The 19,140-nt window shown below is 47.6% G+C and overlaps 1 long non-coding RNA gene across 1 annotated transcript; it reads left to right on the forward strand.

Annotated features, from left to right (window-relative positions):
• Positions 1 to 4,181: 4,181 nt before the first annotated feature.
• On the forward strand, positions 4,182 to 18,435 carry LOC135395596 (uncharacterized). The gene is made up of 4 exons (XR_010423203.1): positions 4,182 to 4,237; positions 4,315 to 4,424; positions 13,097 to 13,158; positions 18,360 to 18,435. It is a non-coding gene; the product is annotated as an uncharacterized LOC135395596 (long non-coding RNA).
• The last annotated feature ends 705 nt before the right edge of the window (positions 18,436 to 19,140 follow it).

The following is a 19,140-nucleotide window of genomic DNA, read 5'->3' on the forward strand; positions in this document are numbered from 1 at the left end:
AAATGCCAGTATCCCCACGACGCAGGTGATGTTCCTGACAAGCTCGGCAACATCAGGGAAGGAATGTGGCACAAGGAGAGGGAGATGCTCGATCTAGAGAAAACACATGCCCGCAACCACGGAGCGGATGCCATGGCAGTGTGTGATGCTTTCAAAGACTGTTTCTTTGAACAGGGAGCTGTCAGCTTCCAGTGGAAGCAAGCGGGAGTGGCACAGCCACTGCCGTAATTCAGAAACTTCAAAATAAACACGTCTATGGAACACAAAGACTCGCCACATTCCTGAATAACGCAGACATCTTTTTATTGCACTGTAAGGCTCAATCGTATTGTTCAGCAATATGAAAGTCACGGTCTCTCGAACGATTTCCACAAGTACTGACAATGTGCAAAAGTAGTGGGTTCTGGCTACTATGCATTAAGTTCAAATACCTAAAAGTAGCTAGGAGTTAGATTCACTGGTACCACACCAGTAGTGGGAATCGTATTAGAGATCGCAACTTATAAAGCTGTACTGATGTTGCCATTAAAAATACTAAAGGTAACTTCGAATGACCTGCATAATTTCTATCCTCATATCCATAAGTTTGTCTTGATCACATCTTCGCATTGGCACACAGAGCGATAAAGCAAAACATTCATGATCGTCTGTTTCTTTTTCTAAGCGCCTGTCGACTTTTGCAATCTCCTTGTCCACGCTGTTTCCGTCCTTTCCCTGTGCTGGTTTCTTCTTTTTCTTTGGAGGAGGTGCATGAGGCCGTACAGGAGTATCGTCCACGTCTGTGTGTGCCACTGTGTCAGTGTCCTCATACATTCCCAGTAGAACGTCTTGCGCTGTCTCGAGTTCTCCTGCACTTCCAATCGTTGTCTCATGCTGTGAAGGGCTTGGTAGCAGCACATCATCTTGAGGAGGGCCCACATTTCCAGAGGTTCTGGCGAAAGAAGGATCACATGAGGAAATTGAAGACTTTCTTTTGCTACTTGCTCCTTTGCTCCTTGGCTAAATGAAGGAAGCGCCGGCGAAACAACAATACAAGAAGATAACGAGACACGGTACATTATTGTTAGCTGCAGAAGTTGCATCCGTACTTACTCTCCTACGGCTATTACAGCCTTCAAAAACATGAGCCTATCAAAAAATTGCCATTTAATTAGCACTTCCGCAGCGCTTCCGCTGCGCACCGCACGTTTTTTCCTGAGGTTGCGAGCAAAGGTATCGCGAAGATTCTTCCACCTACCCTGCACTTGCTCAACTGCAGTGAAATTGAACGTAGTTAGTGAAATGGCGTCTACACTTGGCGTAACGAGCACTTACCGCTCCAAGTCACTCCGAGAACCGCTAGACTCTCAGCGATCTCCTCCCACAGTCTCTGCTTCATCTGGCTGTTCTCGTATTCTTTACACGAAAGATCCCAAAGAGGGGTGCGTGCATGTACGTCCTCGATAATACATTCGTTAATATCACTCGACAAGATCTTCGACGCCATGACTGCAGCACTGACCGGGTCCAACAAACCTTGTCCGCATGGTCCACACCGTCCACACTTCCAAAAATAGGCGCCTTATGACGTCACTACCGCTGTGTCCTCATTGGTGTTTAGCGCTCTTTCTTCCGGTAACGCGCGGTCGGGCCGCGACAGATATCTAGCTGAGTCGGTCGCTTGCGACGTCGCGCAGGAAACAAAGAGAGCGGCATCGCTGGCCCTTGGCGCGACAAGACATGCGTCGCGCGACGCGAAGATCGCGCTAGTTGTCGCTCCATGTGGTTCACCCTTTAAGGTACGTTTTTTCCCCCTCATTTTTTATCCGTTCTATGGCCGATCACTTTTTTTTAGAGCAAAAGCATTGGACGGACCGATTGATGCGCTCGTTTCTCGGCTGTCGGACGGTACCATTCGACGTGCGTTGCGAAGGACTTCGACTCGTAAAAGAAGATGGAGAAGATGGACCATCAGTGTCACTCTGTGACTGAAGAAGACTGTGCATGTGTCTATGTAAAAAAAAACAAAAAAAAAACAACACGTGTTTCTCACGCTCCTTTCTATGCATGCAGATTACGAAAGGTTACTGACGGGAGATCTGCCCCTGGTCCTAACGTTCAAGCCTCCTCCGAAGACGTTCTTTTTGCGGATCGGCGATCAGCTGAGAACCTGTCGTTGTGGTAGACTCTGGTCGAGGAATCCCAGCCATTGGCTAGACTCGGGCCTTCGTCCGTATTTGGGCTGTCTTCCCGGCTACGAAGCCAGAGCTGGAGGCTAACTTTCTCATGTAACCTCTCATGATAAATAAAAAAGGTTGTACTCTCATACCGTCTCAGTCATGATGCCCGAGGAGAGGTTTGCAACCGTTGTGCAAACGCGAATGTATCGGGACTTGTACGATTACGCGATTATATTCACGGCGATGGCAGCGAAGGTGACTTTCGCTCGATTCTCAAGACGATACCCTTACGCATGTTCACCACCAGTGGGAAGATTGCAAAGAAAATGAAGCGTTTCGTAGATTACAAGCTCGAGCTGTTGGAAAAGTACAAACGAGCACAGGCAGTGGAACCGTGCCTCATCAACGCGGGTTTCAACCGATCCATCGTCCGTCGCAACGGATTCTCCACACTTCCCTGGACGTCACGGTGACCGGTGAAGAGCGTCGGGTCAGCACGTTGGAAGATCGTCTCGCAAGCGTCTTATGTATGTCGTGAAAAATAGACTATTTTACGAAGCGAGTTCTCTCACGAGAATACGTTTTATTGTTTCGTAATTCGCTTCGAGGTTACAGGAAAACATGGGTACACAATTTTTCAAGCTGTAGCGTTTCGACATACGCATGGCTACGTAGATACAAAAAAGCCCGCAGTAAGGCGAAAAAAAGGCGATTGAATACACTTGTCGTTATACTCGTGTGCTTCGATGGGGGAAAGCCCGTAACTGTCGAAAAACACGGCAGTCCCGTCGTAGTTTTTCAGGTAAAGCACCCACTGCTGGCCGAGCTTGCTTCACTCTTCCGTATTACGATTAAATAGCCGGGTTTGCGTAAAACGAAGGCTTCGTTGGAAGCGAAAATGCCTCTCAGCATGGAGGAAGTGACGGGGTTCAGAGACACGAGTTCCAAGATGTCGCTCTCGTACATTTTTTTTTCTATGGGAAGGTGACCGTACGGTCCTTGTCGATGAACATGAGTTTGTGACACTCGGAAACCAAGAGGACGGTGACCACGTGTGGCAGGGCTTTAGCGAAGCGTAATTGCAGACGCACGTTCCCTGTTCGCCACTCGTTCAAATGCGAAGGAGAAGAACAACAACAACTTTATTTTCGACCTTGGAGAGTGGGGAGTTTCATCGCCACAGGCGATACTCTACCCCATTGCTGGATGGAAGGGGGGGGGGATAAAATAACGAGCCCCTTCACAATAACGATCGAAGTCCGAAGGAGAAGAACACTTGTGCACGTCCAAGGTGAAGTAGAGAAGGAATCCGTTTGTTTTAATTCGGTCGTAGCTGTACTTGAAATGTTTTTCACCCGGTTCTTGCAAGAAGTTAAAGTAGGGAATTTTGACGAGGTCGTTCTTAAAGTCGTACTCGGCTCGCACTTGCTGGCCGTCCACCTAGAGCATCGAATGAGACAGATCGTAATGACGGAATATGTGGGGGTTCGATTGGATGTCGCCGAGAAAGTCGGACATGGCGAGCAAGGCGACGTATAATTTGAAAGGCACTCTTTCGAGGTAAACGTTTTCAAAGTGAGCGTCCAAGCTCCCGGCACTCAAACTTCGCACTTTGGTTTCCAATCCGCGTAAGACGTAGATGGCGGGTGTGGTCTGAAGCCGCCGCTCGTATTCTAAAAACAGACAAGGTGCCAGCGTCACCTTTTTCAAGTGTAACGTCATCTCTTTAATGTCCACCTCGTAATTGTACGTTTTCTTGTCGTTGGGGGCTAATATGAGTTTAAATTCGTGGTTGTTTAACAGGAAAAACGCGTATTTCGACGGCAAGTACCATCAGGCGCGGCTGTTGGAACAGGTCGGTATTGATCTGCCCGACCAGGTTAAAGTATTTTCCAATCTCCGTCGCTTCGTAACGTTGTTTCCGACCGTGAGACGAGACGTCGTAATCGTTTTTTAAATGTTCGTCGTCCTCGACAAAGAGTCAAGCGTGCACGGTCTCTCGAGTCAGGCGCGTGGAATGAAGCACGACGTCCAAAATACCCCTGTAGGCGTACAACTCGAAGCGTATTGAATCCTGCGTAAGGAATCATCCACTGTGTCTTCATAACTGGACTCTGTCCTCAGGACGCAAGTAATTTCATTCGATGTTGTACAGTTCGCATGGTGGAACGAAGTGGGACCTTGGAACGTCCACCCCAACTTCGTCTCGATTCCGACGATCGATTTTGCCCGTGACGAAATCCCATAACTGACCTGAGCCCAGAAGTAGGTTAATCCCTTGTACATTCCTTACGTTAGGGAAAAATAATTCGTTGGCCACGTATCCACCGTTAGCGCAGACCCTCTTGATTAGATCGATGTTCATCGGTGCTTGAACAATGTCCTTGCGGACAAGAGGCACGACGACTGCCTTGAAAGAGTATTCTGTGGGGTTTCTGCCGGCGTGAACGGGCTTAGAAGTGCGCATTCGACGGATGCGCACCGGTGGCGCTTCGGGTTCGCAGAGTTGTCGCCGAAAGTGTTGAGAGTGAGCATGACATCGTCGACAGCTTTCAGGTTTAACTGCTCAGCTAAATTCTTACTTATGAATAGAGCCCGGATTCCTAGGCAAATGCCTATTTTTTTCGTATGATCCTAATAGTGCCTTTTCAATACAGGAGCACGAATTGAGTGCTGGGGAACCTCCTATATCGTTTTGACAGTGCTTATTCCGACGTTGGTGCCTATTTTGCTGTAGGTGCCTAAAGCTCCGATTAAACATCGAGAAATGCCTATAATGGTCCTTAAAGGGATAGTCGCATCCGGAAGCGTGTTCCGGAACTGTTATGGTCACGTTCCCTGTCGTTCATAATGTACGCCGGCAAATTTTCTCCGCACAAATCCACTTGGTTGACTCAGAAACGATTTTTAAATGTTCGCGCTTCCGGCGCGCACGGCAATCCCCGCAAGGCGCCGACCAGGTCCCCCAAACTCACCTCGGAAAAGCGTGCAACGAAGAAGGCCGCCACTAGATACCCCACTGTTGCCGTTCCGGATCACTTCAGCGCGCTAAGTTTAGAGGCAAAATGTTTTTGTTGTTTCTGCGAATGAATCTAGTCTTTATATGTCCAAATACAACGCGTATAACAACTTTCTGGGTCGTGTTTCACTTTTTGGTCCCGTTTTTGAACGTGTTGAGCAATCGGAAGGATCTAGTGCACGGCTGCGTGCATCACATAGCGTACCTGTCGTACACCAGGCGCCGCAGGCGCAGTCGTCCATTTCTCCTTCGGTGACTTGGCCTGGCTTGGATTGTGCTTCAACTGGACCTTTAGCGCGCTACAATCAAACGCAAGCCAACGTCTGGTAACAATGGGGTATCTAAGGGCGGCCTCCGGCATTGCACGCATCGGGATAGGAACAAATACATGGGAAAATGGCGACCTTGGGGGACCTGGCGCCGACCACAGGGGTGGCATCCAATGTATTGCTCCGTAGACGAAAGCGTGCTGGGCGAACGCAATGGATCCTGGACAGGTCCTGGTCGCACGTCACAGCAAACGTCAAGGCACACGTGACCTTAAAGATGGCGGCGCCCGAGATCGGCCGTTTGTAAACAATGCGGTTGTTGTTTCTGCGCGGGCTTTTGGATGTCTTTCGATCACGGTAATTATTTTCATCCGATAATCTCGCAGTAAAACGCGCAGTTTTGCACATAAGGCCTCGCAGTGTTGACGACTTCCAAAGATGTGACGACGACCGCGCGTTAAGACTCACTGAGCCGATGCGGTGTACTTAAACTAAGGAGAAATGGGCTACAATGTTGCGGAAGAAGTACCGCATAGTTTACGCTGGCAAAATACGTCTATCTCTTGGCGTTATGACGACGGAAATATGTCGGTAAGCGGCAAAACGACATGTAAACAAAATCACATGACCTCAAAATGACGTTTTCTATGACATGCGACCAGGACAAGATGGTAGATTTGCCATAAGCACCCGCTTGAGGGTAGTTACAACAATGGCGGGTTTGCGTCACCCCTGTGGCGCCGACACTGGATGACGTCACCTGGATAAACCAACCATCAGGAGGCGCTCCTTTCCGCCGGAGTTCGGTGTGTGTCTGAGCGTGCGTCTGACCCTTTTCCTTGTTGTCTTGTCGCGTTTGCTCTGAAGTACTTTGAACCACAGCGTGTGCCCTAGGATTTCACGCCGTTGACGTGCGATGTCACAGTCAGGAAATCGGTGCTACGTGCCCGGGTGCACCAAGACTTATAACGAGAATTCCGAGCTTACATTTCACCGACCTCGCAATGGCGAGACGAAACGAAAGTGGGAGGCAGCGATCGCCAGCCACTACTGTGGTGTGGCCCAAGGATTGAATGTTTCACGCGTCGGTTCCTGTCATTTCGCCGACGACGCCTATTTTGATGAAGATGTATTGCAAGTTCGGCTCGGGCTACGGCAGAAACGGAAGCGGCTGAAGATTGACGCCGTGCCTACCATATTCGATCAGGAACAAGGGCAGGAACCAGTAACGGAGGTAAGTGACAATCCTGCGTGGTCACAGTTACGCCGCGATGAAAAATATCAGTTGTCACAGTAAACATCATCGCGAACACCTGGCCTCGCCGCTGATTGTAACGTCACACCGGCTAGGTACACAAATTATTACAATGATTGCAGCATCCTGACGCAATAGTACGCGTACTCTCGAGAAAAAAGATTGGTGTGTTGTTGCTGTGCTAATCGTCGCCTGTATTATGCAGGAGTAATGACGTAGCACTCCCACATGACAGCGTTATTCTAATGTTATTGCAGCTAGTGGATGTTTCTGCAGTTCATAGTGTAAGCCTGATGGCAGCATTCAGGGATGTGAAAACATCGCAATCTGTGTTTGGCTACGTCCGAGACACTTCACGTTGCATCAGTATTCGACTGCAGCCTTGTTGCTAATTTCTGGCTCCATTTCAGGCGGCAGCAAGCACGTCGACGGAATCAACGGATTTGCTATGTTTTGTCAAGCCACGAAAATATTGGAATTCTTTTTGCACGTCCCACAAAATAATGGATATGTACGAGCCCTGAAAATTGTCGAGTTCTGTGAAAGGAATCTTGTGTGATGCGGCTGCCAGTGTTTATAACGTAATGTGGACAGGCAAATAACTGTGCCAGTGAAACAGGGACTGCAAAGGGGAAGATTTATTTGCATAGTCATTTTTATGTTTGTTATTGTACCCGCTAGGCCCTCAACGTATTCTTTTGAGTGTTAACACTCAAGGCCATATTTCAGATGCGGAGGTTATGGCTGAAGCAAGTGCTGGGGACCCACTTCCCACTTCACGGCGCATCTCACAAGGGGGTTGTCATCCCCTGATTCCAGGAAGAGGAAAACAAAGGACACAGACTTGCATAGCGTATTAGTACACCAGATATGGATCTGACAACATAAACCCTCTTAACATTCCTGTGGCAGCATACCTGTAACCACCCAGACTTCACACCACATTGATTTAGAACCACAGCAAAACATAATAAAATAGCTTAGATTTATTTGCCTCCCATACATAATGGGAGGCAAATAAACCTAAGCTATTTTGTTATTCCCACTCCGTCATACTCCACTGTACAATAAATCGATACAATTATAGGGTCATTCTTTATTCCCGTCACTACACTGCATTGACAATCTGCACAGAGTTCAAAATATTCCCACCTCGGCACTAACCTAGTGCAGTACAGTCTGGATTTGATGCCAGAGCTAATACCGCCACGTGTAGTAGTTTTTGTTGTACAGACGGGTAGACAGTCTGTTGACTGCAACTGGAGATACAGAGTGACAAGACAAAACATCCCCCACACTGCAATGACGAAAAGACGAAAATTTTGCCGACATAGGCACACTACGTGTAAATGAGCCCTTGGTCATCCCCCTTGCCTTCCATCAGAGGTTTTCGAGGATACTATAGGTGTGTGGTGTACGGATAAACCTATCCGTACACCACACACCTATAGTATCCTCGAAAACCTCTGATGGGAGGCAAGGGGGATGGCCAAGGGCTCATTTACACATAGCGTGCCTATGTCAGCAAAATTTTCGTCTTGACAACTACAAGTCTCCAGTTCCAGCCATCAGTATGCACCAGCTTGTCTCTCTTGTCAAGACACCCAGCCTTGATAAGACGTAGATGGGAACTCCTTCCTGATTGCTCGGACGACGCATCCAGGAACCTGTGGTCTGTTCCTTGGACCAAGGTATCCCCAGACCCATCTTGTGAATGACGAATATGCCGTGAACCTCAGGCAGCTGGAAAAGACAACCCCACATGACATTTCTTTTTGTTTAGCATCATATCTTGTGGGCATTTGCATACCTGCCAAATCTCCCGCAGTCTTGGGAAGACAATGGCCAGAACAGACACTATCCCAACCTTGGAGTTCAAAGCCTGTGCATTCCTTCCTTAGTTCCAGGGTCTCCCGCAATTTGAATGTGGAAGGTTGGCAGGTGTGCAACATAGTACAACAGAAAAATGTCCGCCTTTCAGGATGAGCCCGATTCCAACTGCTAACTCCCTCCCAAACCAGCTTCCCTCCAATTTCGGCAAAATCCATTTTCACCCAAAATGTGTTACTCTTACATTCTTCAGTAACATGCTTCCCCCCTTCATTGGCACCAGTGGCGTCGGAACTATTTTTGCACTGGGGGAGCGAAAAAAAATTCTATCATCATCATCATCATCATTTATTTTCCTTGAGGGCTCATGCAGGCAATACAGGGGTGGTACACACAGGCTTCTCGACAAGATGCACAAAAGGGATCTCTGCTCCTCACAATCAAAATCGCCACACAGGCTACCCGACAAATTGCACAAAAGTGATCTCTGCTTCTTAAAATCACAATCGCCGGGCTACCCAACAAGGTGCACAAATCCTTAAACTCAAAATTACCGCACAGGCTACCTAACTAAACAATTTTTACGTCAGTCTCGTCAACTTCACTTAGCTAGGGATGGGAAGTCCGAAGATTCATCGAAGAGGCCTGAGACGTCTTCTTGTCGGCGGGGTGTCTTCTGGCATTTTCCTCGACGTCACACCGTGGCAAACAACACTTGCACACGTCACAAAAATAATCTAATTGTACGGTGCAGCAACCTGCAGTTGACACTTCAGACCGATTGTCGGGCCATACCGCTATTACTGCCGCCGCCACTATTCCCAAACTTCCCGGCGGGAATACTGCTACTATATCCCCCTCGCGTTTACATTCTTCCGTCTTCCAGACCAACCACGGGACGAGTCTTTCAAGCTCATCCAACAATCCCTTATAAAACCTCCTTGTAAACTCCACGGAACATCCCTCTTTTCTTGGGCGGGAAAGAGTCACGACGCCACTGTCACAAAACCCCACTATGGCCGCTTTACGTAAAAAAACGAACAAAAAAACAATAATTTACTTCCTTTCCAAATGTCAGGGTCCAAAGACAATTCCCAGGTCTGGGGGCCAAAAGATTCTGGGCGAAAACATGTGGCATCGGCTTACCGTGGACGGTCCGAACGACCCGAAAATGCCATGCCTGGTCTCGCCATATAGGGGGTCGGGAACTACCCGGAGGACGCACACCCGGACTGTCCCTCCAACGCGTCTGACAAAACATCTGGAAGCAATAACTTTGGGGATCCCGAAGCTGTCATGGCCAACTGAACCAGTTCCTGTTGCAACAACTCTTCTCTAACGTAACTCGCAACTAAACGAAAATTCGCACAAGAACTTGTCGCCCTGTGGTAGTGCCCTTTGACTGGGGGAGTCGTGCTACCTCATCTGTAAATGAGGGGGAGCCGTCGCTCCCCCTGCTCCCCCTGTTCCGGCGCCCCTGATTGGCACCTCAAATGCTTCTGTTTTCGGAGTTTAAAATTCCCACTGGATATCTGTCAATCAATCAGCTGTTTTGTGTTGCCAATCAGGCCATGGCTAACTGGCATAATTGAGAGCATGTCGAGACTAGCTGAGGCGGCTGTGTTGCTTCACTTTTCCTAATGGAATTGCTGGACTAGGATTCTCTGGATCGTTCCACGGCTGTCGTTCACGCTTATGATTTATAGGGGAAAACTTGTGTAGGCCAAAAAGTTGCTGAGAATAGTCGCCCTTTTGTATACAGCCCTTGTCCACTTTAGGTGCGACAATTTGCATAACCAACAACACCCGACTAGCACCCGAGTTTACCCTTCCGAATCTTGATGGGGGGTCATTTAAACCGAAAAATTCATTACGGTCGTAATCATATAGCAAACGGGAGAGCACTGCAGCAGGCTTACCTGTGGTGCTGGAGATTGAGTCGCCTAAAATGTTGATCATAGCGGCAGAATTGAGGCGCGTACACCACTAGAAGCTCTCTACGGAGGCAGATGTCCCTGAGTAATGCACTGCACCTGTTATGCACTGCACGGCGGCACTGTTGCACATTTCTACAACCCTGGCAACAGAATGGCAACACAGGCGCTCGTCGGGCTCCTGTGGGTCGCAGACTCACACAGACACCTGCCGATTTCAACATTCTAAACTGTTTCGCACATCCGACGGCAACCATGCAAAGAGATACGTCACTTAAAAATGTCATCCCGCGGGTTAGCCGCAGCCACATCTCGTGGATGGTCGGCGGGTTCCAGAGGCATTGGGTCCGTAGAGTATGGGTCATCCAGCATTAACTCGTCGCCGCTACCGCTAACATGTTCGTCAGAATCTCCCCCAGACAGAGAAACATCACTCTCGTTTTCCGACTCCATGTTTGCTCCCTTCGGTTCGCGATCGCCAAACAGGCGCGCGGCTCGCATTTGCCGAGGGCGCACGCTGATTGGCCTTATCCGGGTGACGTTTGCTCCCACTTTTAGAGAGCGAGGACGCAAGCATTCCGGTTTCTTTTTCATCGAATTGCGCGAAAAGTACGCCGCGGATCGAAATGGTATTTTCGGGCCCACTTAAGTGGTCGGCAAGGAATTAGAATTCGCATTAGTTTCGAAATTGACCTCGGAGAATGCGACTGTCCCTTTAAGAAGTGGCGACACTACGTTCTGCAGGCGAAATTGACATCGGTCGCCTCGGACGACATTTTGAAACCATCGATATCGGCTCCAAGCAGCGATTATCCCAAAGGTACTGGAATGTAAGCTGGGTATTGAAAATCGGTTACTCAGTGCGCTCGCTTACTCATTCTTTCTCGCCCTTCCAGAATTGTGTTGTTGTTGCGTGGGTCGCTATTATAAAATATAGGCACGTAACCTATTATAACGTATAGGCACGTAACGGTTTTGTCGAAATCTAGAAATCTCAGCGCTATTGCGTGCTTACATCTAAAAGAGCTTTTTAGTTTCGATGTTTCCTTTTTTTTACAACTAATTAGACACACGGTAAAATGCTGGGGAGGGGATGTGACGTGCGAAGGTAGGTACAATCTCCGCAGTTTGGCAACGTTTGGGGAGGCTGCCCCCCTTTCCTGCAGTCAGTGCCAGCAAAGCACACGAGCGAAAATGACGTCCCGTCCAGTGTGAGGAGACTTGATCACCCATATTTGCTAGCTGTTGCGAGCCTTGTGGTAATGCCGAAAACGAAATCTAGAAGCCTGGGCTTAAAAAATTCAAATTAAGAAATTTGCGACTAAAGCTTTCGATGCTGGAAGCCCATCTCGCATATCGCCAGTATGCTGGCCGCGACAAGTCCTTTTGAAGTGTCGTGGAACGGTGGCGATGGCTAGAAGCCTTGTGACCGTAGGATGGATAAGTTTTGCATTTCGTACAGAAAAAAAGATTAGCGAAACAGCCACAACTGACATTTACGGTATTGTTGCGGATGGAACTGATTTATTCACTGTGTTTTTGCACTGTCAGTACTGCAGACGAAAAAAAAAAACGACAATTTGTAGTGCCTATAATTAAAAATGAGTGCGGTGCGGGCAAGTTCCGGGCAAGTATCCGGGCAAGTTTGCTCTTCGCGGGTGCACATTTACGTGTCATCGCGGATTGCGGGTAAGGCGCGGAGAGAGAGAGGGAGGGCGAGAGTCTAGCTGATTATGAGACCGGGAAGGTTGGTAGTGTGGGCAATAAAAAAATGGAGTAGGGTATCGCCGCTGGCGCTGAAACTTCCCATTCAAAATAACATTGTTATTCTCACTCTTTGGCTATGTTTGCCGCATATGGCTATAATTGTGATTATCTTTCGACACGACGACTGGTTCGCTTCGCGTTAGTAAGCTGGCAACCATGTCAACTGTCGCCACAGCGTCTGACTGTTGGAAAAGTGGCTCGCTAACGGACAGTGTACCCTGCATCAATAAATTATTTCGTGCTGTGGCGATCATGTGGCATAACTAAAACATTCGTGCGCATTGGGCGGGCTGCGGGTATGCGGGTGTCCGCCTGGATGTGCGGGTGCTGGTTGCACCAACGACATTGCTGCAGATATGGGTGCGGATGCGGGTCGTGGTCCCGCGGGTGCGGTGCGGTTGCGCGTACGAATTTTCATACCCGCACTCATCTCTACGTATAATGCCCTTTTTAGTACCTAAATCGGGATCTTTAGGGCCTTTTATAGGCGTCTAAAACAAGTTTTTTTTCGTGCCTAAAAATCCGGGCTCTACTTCTGAATGTCTGCTGGCTGCCTCCGTCGAAGACTCCCATAACGTATATACACCCGTTCGCTGTCACCCAGCACCGGAAAGCTTGTAAGACTACAGTGGCGCTCTATCCGCAAGTTCGATCTGGAGCCAGCACACTGGTGACTTCTTTGGTAGCGGTACTTGTCGAGTATTTGCTTGCCGGCGTCCAGGATGGGTCACATATGACAGGGACTTGCCTACCGTTGCATTTTGTACACCGCATCTTGCCTCTGCACTCCTTGGCGCTGTGTGCCTTCTTCGTGCAACGAAAACATCGTTTATCGCCAGCAGCTTCTTCTTTTTCCCTTCTAGAGCTATGGGTACATCGCAGTTCGCCGGAAAGTGGGAAGCACTATTACAGAAGAAACAGACAGGTAGGTCGTGGTGGCAATCTGAAGTACATATCAGCTTGACTGCAGCAATAGACGCGGACAAAGGTAAGTTAGAACATAAATGGGACAAACCACCTGCAGACTCTCAACTAAGTGAAGTTTATTCAATGAGGAAGTATTTATAATAAACTTTGAACGGCTCGCTGCGCATATCAGATGCCAGAACACGTCATTAATTCCGCAGACTCGCCACGTGGTAGCTAAGTATGTGTACGGTTACAGTCGTACTCCTGACCTTATGGGTCCACAAAGGCTCAACAAATGTCGTTCACCGTCTAGAAATTGCTTTTCCTGGGTAGTGAGTGATAAGGAAGGGCAGCTAACGCATTTTTCGCCAAGCATGTGGATGGCAAAGGCCTCTGTTATTTCACGCACCGTTTGGTCTCTATGTTTTGATAGCACTGAAGTCTGGTGAAACATAGATGTGCATGAGCATTGCCTGCAATGGAGTGCAAGATTGCTGGATAGGGTTCGACCTATGGAAGACGACAGTTCCATTAATCTGATACTAAGGCGTCGGCTAGATTGCCCAACATAGATCTTGCCACAATTCAGCGGGATGGAATACACAGTCCCGTTACACGTAACGAAGGGGTTGCGGTGGTGCACCTCTCACTTAGTGGGTGTCTTTTGTTGATTAACTGTAGAGGACAGAGCTTGCAATTTTTGCGGCGCCGAAAACACTACGTTAGTATCATACCTAGCTCCAACCTTCTTCATGTATATATGTAGGGGAGACAGACTGGTCTTCCGGGCGGTCGGGTGCGCTGGTTGATGGAGTGATCATATTTTAACTCCTTGACCAGGGATTCTGCTATCGCCAGGAGAAGGGTCTCTGGATACCATGCCAGCCTAAGCATACTTGCCATAGCCACAGGCATAACCATCCTGGCGATAGCAGAATCCTTAGTTGAGTTAAAATATGATCACTCCATCAACCAGCGCACGCGACAGCCCGGAAGACCAGTCTGTATCCCCTATACATACATGAAGAGCGTTGGAGCTAGATATGATACTAAATCAACGATGAAAGATGAAAGTCACTGAAAAGGTTAGCCAGCTGTAGGGATCGAACCCACATCTTCTGGATTACCGGTCCAGGGCTCTACCAATTGAGCTAAGCTAACACGCCTCTCCAGCGACTTTCGGGGTGCGTCATCGGTAATCCAGAAGATGTGGGTTCGATCCCTACAGCTGGCTAACCTTTTCAGTGACTTTCATCTTTCATCGTTGATTTCTTAGGCAACTTGAGGCTTTGTTTGTATCTGTCCCTTCTATGTTGTTCCAGCCTCAGAACATCAGTTTCTCTCATGATACTAAAGTCGTGTTTTCGGCGCCGCAAAAATTGCAAGCTGTATGCTTTAGAGTTAATCAACAAACACCACCCACTATCTGCGAGGTGCACCACCGCAACCCTTTCGTTACGTGTACCTTAGGGACGGTGTATTCCATCTCGCTGAATTGTGGCAAGATCTATGTTGGGCAAACTGGCCGATGCCTGAATATCAGATTAATGGAACACGCGTATTTCATAGGTCGAACCCCGTCTAGCAATTTTGCACTTCACTGCAGGCAATGCTCATGCACACCTACGTTTCACCAGACTTCAGTGCTATCAAAACATAGAGACCAAACGGTGCGTGAAATAACAGAGGCCTTTGTCATCCACATCTTTGGCGAAAAATGCGATAGCTCGCCTTCCTTATCACTCACTAACCAGGAAAAGGAATTTCTTGACGGTGGACGACATTTCTTGGACCTTTGTGGACCTTCAAGGTCAGGAGTATAACTGTAACCGTACACTTACTTAGCTACCATGTGGCGAGTCTGCGAAATTAATTACGTGTTCTGGCATCTGATATGCGTTGTGATGACGTCAGGGCCCCTCAGCTTCGACGTTCAAGCGAATGTCCCCAGGGGGCAAATAGGTCGATTTTTGACGGCAGCCACACCTTGTTCGAAACTAATCGAGTTTGGTACATGAAATAGTTTCGTGACTTCGCCGCAATAACAAGGCATTGAATCGATTGCGTTGCAGTCGCTGCAAAAAAAAAAAAAAAGGAAAAAGAAAAAAGAAAAACACGCAGATGTAAGGAATTTAACACCGTTCGGAACCGGCTCTTCCGGAAACACATCTGGGCTTCCGGATCTCCGGCTTGTCTGTGCGGTGCATTTGTGCCTCGTTGGTGGAGTTTTTGTGGTTTTTCGTGCCTTTTGCTGTTTGCTGCTTATTGAAGTCTTTGCGGAATGTGGCGTGGAAGCCCATGGGCCGTTACTGCGCCGCGAAGTGGTGCAACGAAACTCCCGGAATTTCGCTTTTCCACTTCCCAACCGACGATGACGAGAGGTACGTATGTTTCTCACACTGTCAAGCGCATTTGTTTGGCGCTGTTTGTGCACTTTTGAAATTGGCTGTGGTGAATTCAAGGTGTTTTCTGGGGAAACGTACGCCAACTTGTCCGAAACTGGCGAACACCGGCCAAAGGACCGTTGGCTATGCTGCGTACACTTCACCGAAGACCAGTTCGCCGGAGCAACAGAAAATCTACGTGGAAACGCTCGCCCATCTGTGCGAGTGACGGACCGTCGGCTCCATTCTTTGGTAGGTATGCTGGTTCCGCAAGGTAGGTATGCTGATGCCTAAACTCAAATATAGCCAGTCGCTGATTTTCAGAACATGTACGCAATGATTTGTATTGCTTTCGGCAGAATTCTTCGATTCGTTACAGGACCTCCGTCGCGCCAAGCCTTCTCTGTTTCAGTATAATGAAGTGAAACTATATGGACTTAAACAACATAACATAACCGAAAGCCGAAGACATCCAGAAGCCCAAACACAGGCTGGATGTCTCCTCGGCTATAGCATAACGAAAATATAACAACACCGACAAACAAAGCTATGAGAGAGAGAAAATGGGGATTCGTAGACCTATTTCTGCAAACCACATGCCTGACATCTTATATGGAGCCAAAGTTTTTAGCATTTTTGTTTTAGATTGTCCACTCCGCAGTTGTTTATTCATTGTGCGTAGTGGGTACAGTGCTGTAGGTTATGTCACATTACATTTAATATTACATTACGTTACGACCAAATTATTTCATAGACATGCTTAGTGACGAACACGTGACATCCATGTCGGGACCATCTACCTCAGGAATTGTTACCAAAGTCTTGCCTCTAGGTAACATGTTTTGCATAATATTTCATGGCATGTGCTATAGCCCCCTGTTTTACTCATTCAGATACTCAATTGGCCATGTGGGAAACCCACTTTGGACGAAGCCGCGAACAGTTCGGTGAACTTCAGATAGATAGATAGATACATGTAGGGGAAAAAACGAGGAAATGTAGATCTCACTGGTGCGACCAGCTGTTCTTTTTGTTGGTGAGCTTCGATTTACTGTGTTTTGCAGTTCTTGAGTGTAGTACAAGGAGCTGAATGCTACTCTGTGGTAATCAAAAACACATATTACAAATATGCTTTCCTGGTGATTTGAGGACACATTACACCCAGAACAAACATGAAACATGCCTTCCGATTTCCCAGCAGTGTACTGTGCAGCAAGTCCTATGCACCCGAACCATGCCACTGACCTGCCATCTGCTTCTGTGGCGGCTGTCCAGGGTTGCTTTTTGTTCACCTCTGTCCCACATAAATTGTGACATGCCACAATGTGCATACAGCTGTCTTTACCACACAAATGTTGTGCATGACATTGCTTACGTGAGTCAGCGCAAGAAGCAGTAATTGTTATGGTTGCCGTTTAGGTTCCTCGTGTGCTGTGTACTGCATTGAGGTGCATTTTTTTCTTGTAGGTCGCGCACAACCTTGTGAGCCTCAAAAGCTGCTGCATCATCCTGTGTCGTCGGTTGTGAGCACTCAACATGAAGAACAGAGTATGGATATGCTGAGTGATGTGGATTCAGTGGAGTATTTCACAGATGAACACAGACTCATACAGGACAATGCTCACTGCCATAGCTGGCCGTCTTGTTCACTTTTTCCTGGAGGAATCATCATGTACAGCTGTTCAGAAGCACCGATTTCCGAAGACCACAGCCTTGTTTGTTGCTGATGATGTACCTGGGGAACTATTTACAGGCGTCACGTTACCTTCAGCAAACTGTCTCAAGTGTGTTTCAAGACCAGAGGTACTCTTTCTGCAATCTGTGAAGGAACTGCTACACGAAAAGGGTGTTCTCAAGTTGCTTTCTGCGTTTGTGTAATCACAGCTTCGGCACTCCATTTTGCAGTGACACATGTAAAGACCAGTTTGTGCTGAAGTTGTGTCGTCTTCGTTTACTGTAGCATCAACAGCTTCAAAACTGAGAACTTGTAAAGGCGTCCACTTGCAAGCGAACAGTTGCTGCAAGAAAGGCTCAGGAACTTTAGGTATGCCATATGTCGCAGTGACACCAAATATGCGCTCCTTGAATACTTGTTGTGCTGCTTAGCCCCATTGTTGTGTTTCTCTGTTTTCTATCACAGTCAACATTATGACGTGCTGCTTCCATCTTATGATAGGGAGTGTGGTAACCAAATGTAAGGGAATATTGCGAAGGTTCAAACTTTATACGAGATCCTCAATCTTTGATATGTGACATCACGATACCACAAAATAAATTTGGAAGTGTTACGCATCACTTATGCAGCAACCAGTATTTGCACATACGCATTGTTTTTTGCTTACAAATCTGTAGACTTGTTGCTCCGCGCACTTTATACTTTCCAGTCTTTCCCCAGTGATACAGAAAATCGTTGCTGCTTGCCACTTGTGTATTTTCGATTAATTTCATTGTTCTATTCCCTAGCACACTCTTCCACGATGATATTTTTTGATTCGCAATTTACATATGTGATATTCTTTGCTATGTATTCGTGTAGATGAAAAAATAAGCAAATCCTTTCGTGCAAACAATTGTGATTGTGCTTTTGTTGTTGTACCTGACATGTACGTTGGTAATAAAAAATGTTTGTCAATCTACAAATGCATCTTGCATTTCTTACATTTCAGCGCGCAGGGAAGGCCAAATCATGAAATCGCGGCGCACGCTGTGGCAGGAACTGGGAGAGGGGAAGGGAAAGGAGGAAACGGATTGGATTGGATATTGTGTTAGATACTCGACCTTGGGGCGAGCGATATCTTGCGCAACCTAACCTGTGATATTGCATGTTTTTCAGCGCCATCTGTTGAGAGGAGCGGGCGAACCAACTGGTATATTTTCTGTCCACCTTTACAGTCCTCCTTGCCAGGGAGCGCGTTACCATTGTGCCTATGGGAGCTGTGGAGACCTGATGACGTTCGAAGTTTGCTGTAAACACTTCCTCATTCAATAAACTTCACTTCGTTGAGAGTCTGCAGGTTGTTTGTCCCATTTATGTTCGAACTTACCTTTGTCCGCGTCTATAGCTGCAGTCAAGCTGATATGAACTTGTACCAACTACCCCGCTTTGTCACTCTTGTGCAGTCTGAAGTACGGCCGCAAAAGGAGGGCGACGTTCTGAATCGCTTGAGCTGGCCCACCGTTCATGATTTTTACCATGCCTGTCAGAACTTTGGTCGGTTGGTCGACTTTTCCCTCGACTTTCGACTTCGATTTGAAGAATATTGTTGCGTTCGCTTGTCGGTCCAATGGCAACCAATTGGGATGCTAAATTTGGGCTTTACCGACATGTCATTACAGCTGAAACGGCAAGCCCCCTTTTTTGCAGGGGGTGTCACAGGGATGTATCATGGTCTCGATAAATCACTGACACCAAAAACTGAGAATCTCTCCTCGGAGACGTGTAACCCATTGTATTCTTCTTCCTCCGAGGAGGGTATATACGGACGAACACTAAGTAATGACTAACACACAATGACTAACACAGTAATGACTAAAGACTAACACACATGTAATACATACAGAATGTTAGGCGGAAATTGAAGTGAAGACTGCAAGGAGCTCGGAAGACCACCAAC

Source organism: Ornithodoros turicata, chromosome 5 (assembly GCF_037126465.1).
Source record: "Ornithodoros turicata isolate Travis chromosome 5, ASM3712646v1, whole genome shotgun sequence".
NCBI lineage: Eukaryota > Metazoa > Arthropoda > Arachnida > Ixodida > Argasidae > Ornithodoros > Ornithodoros turicata.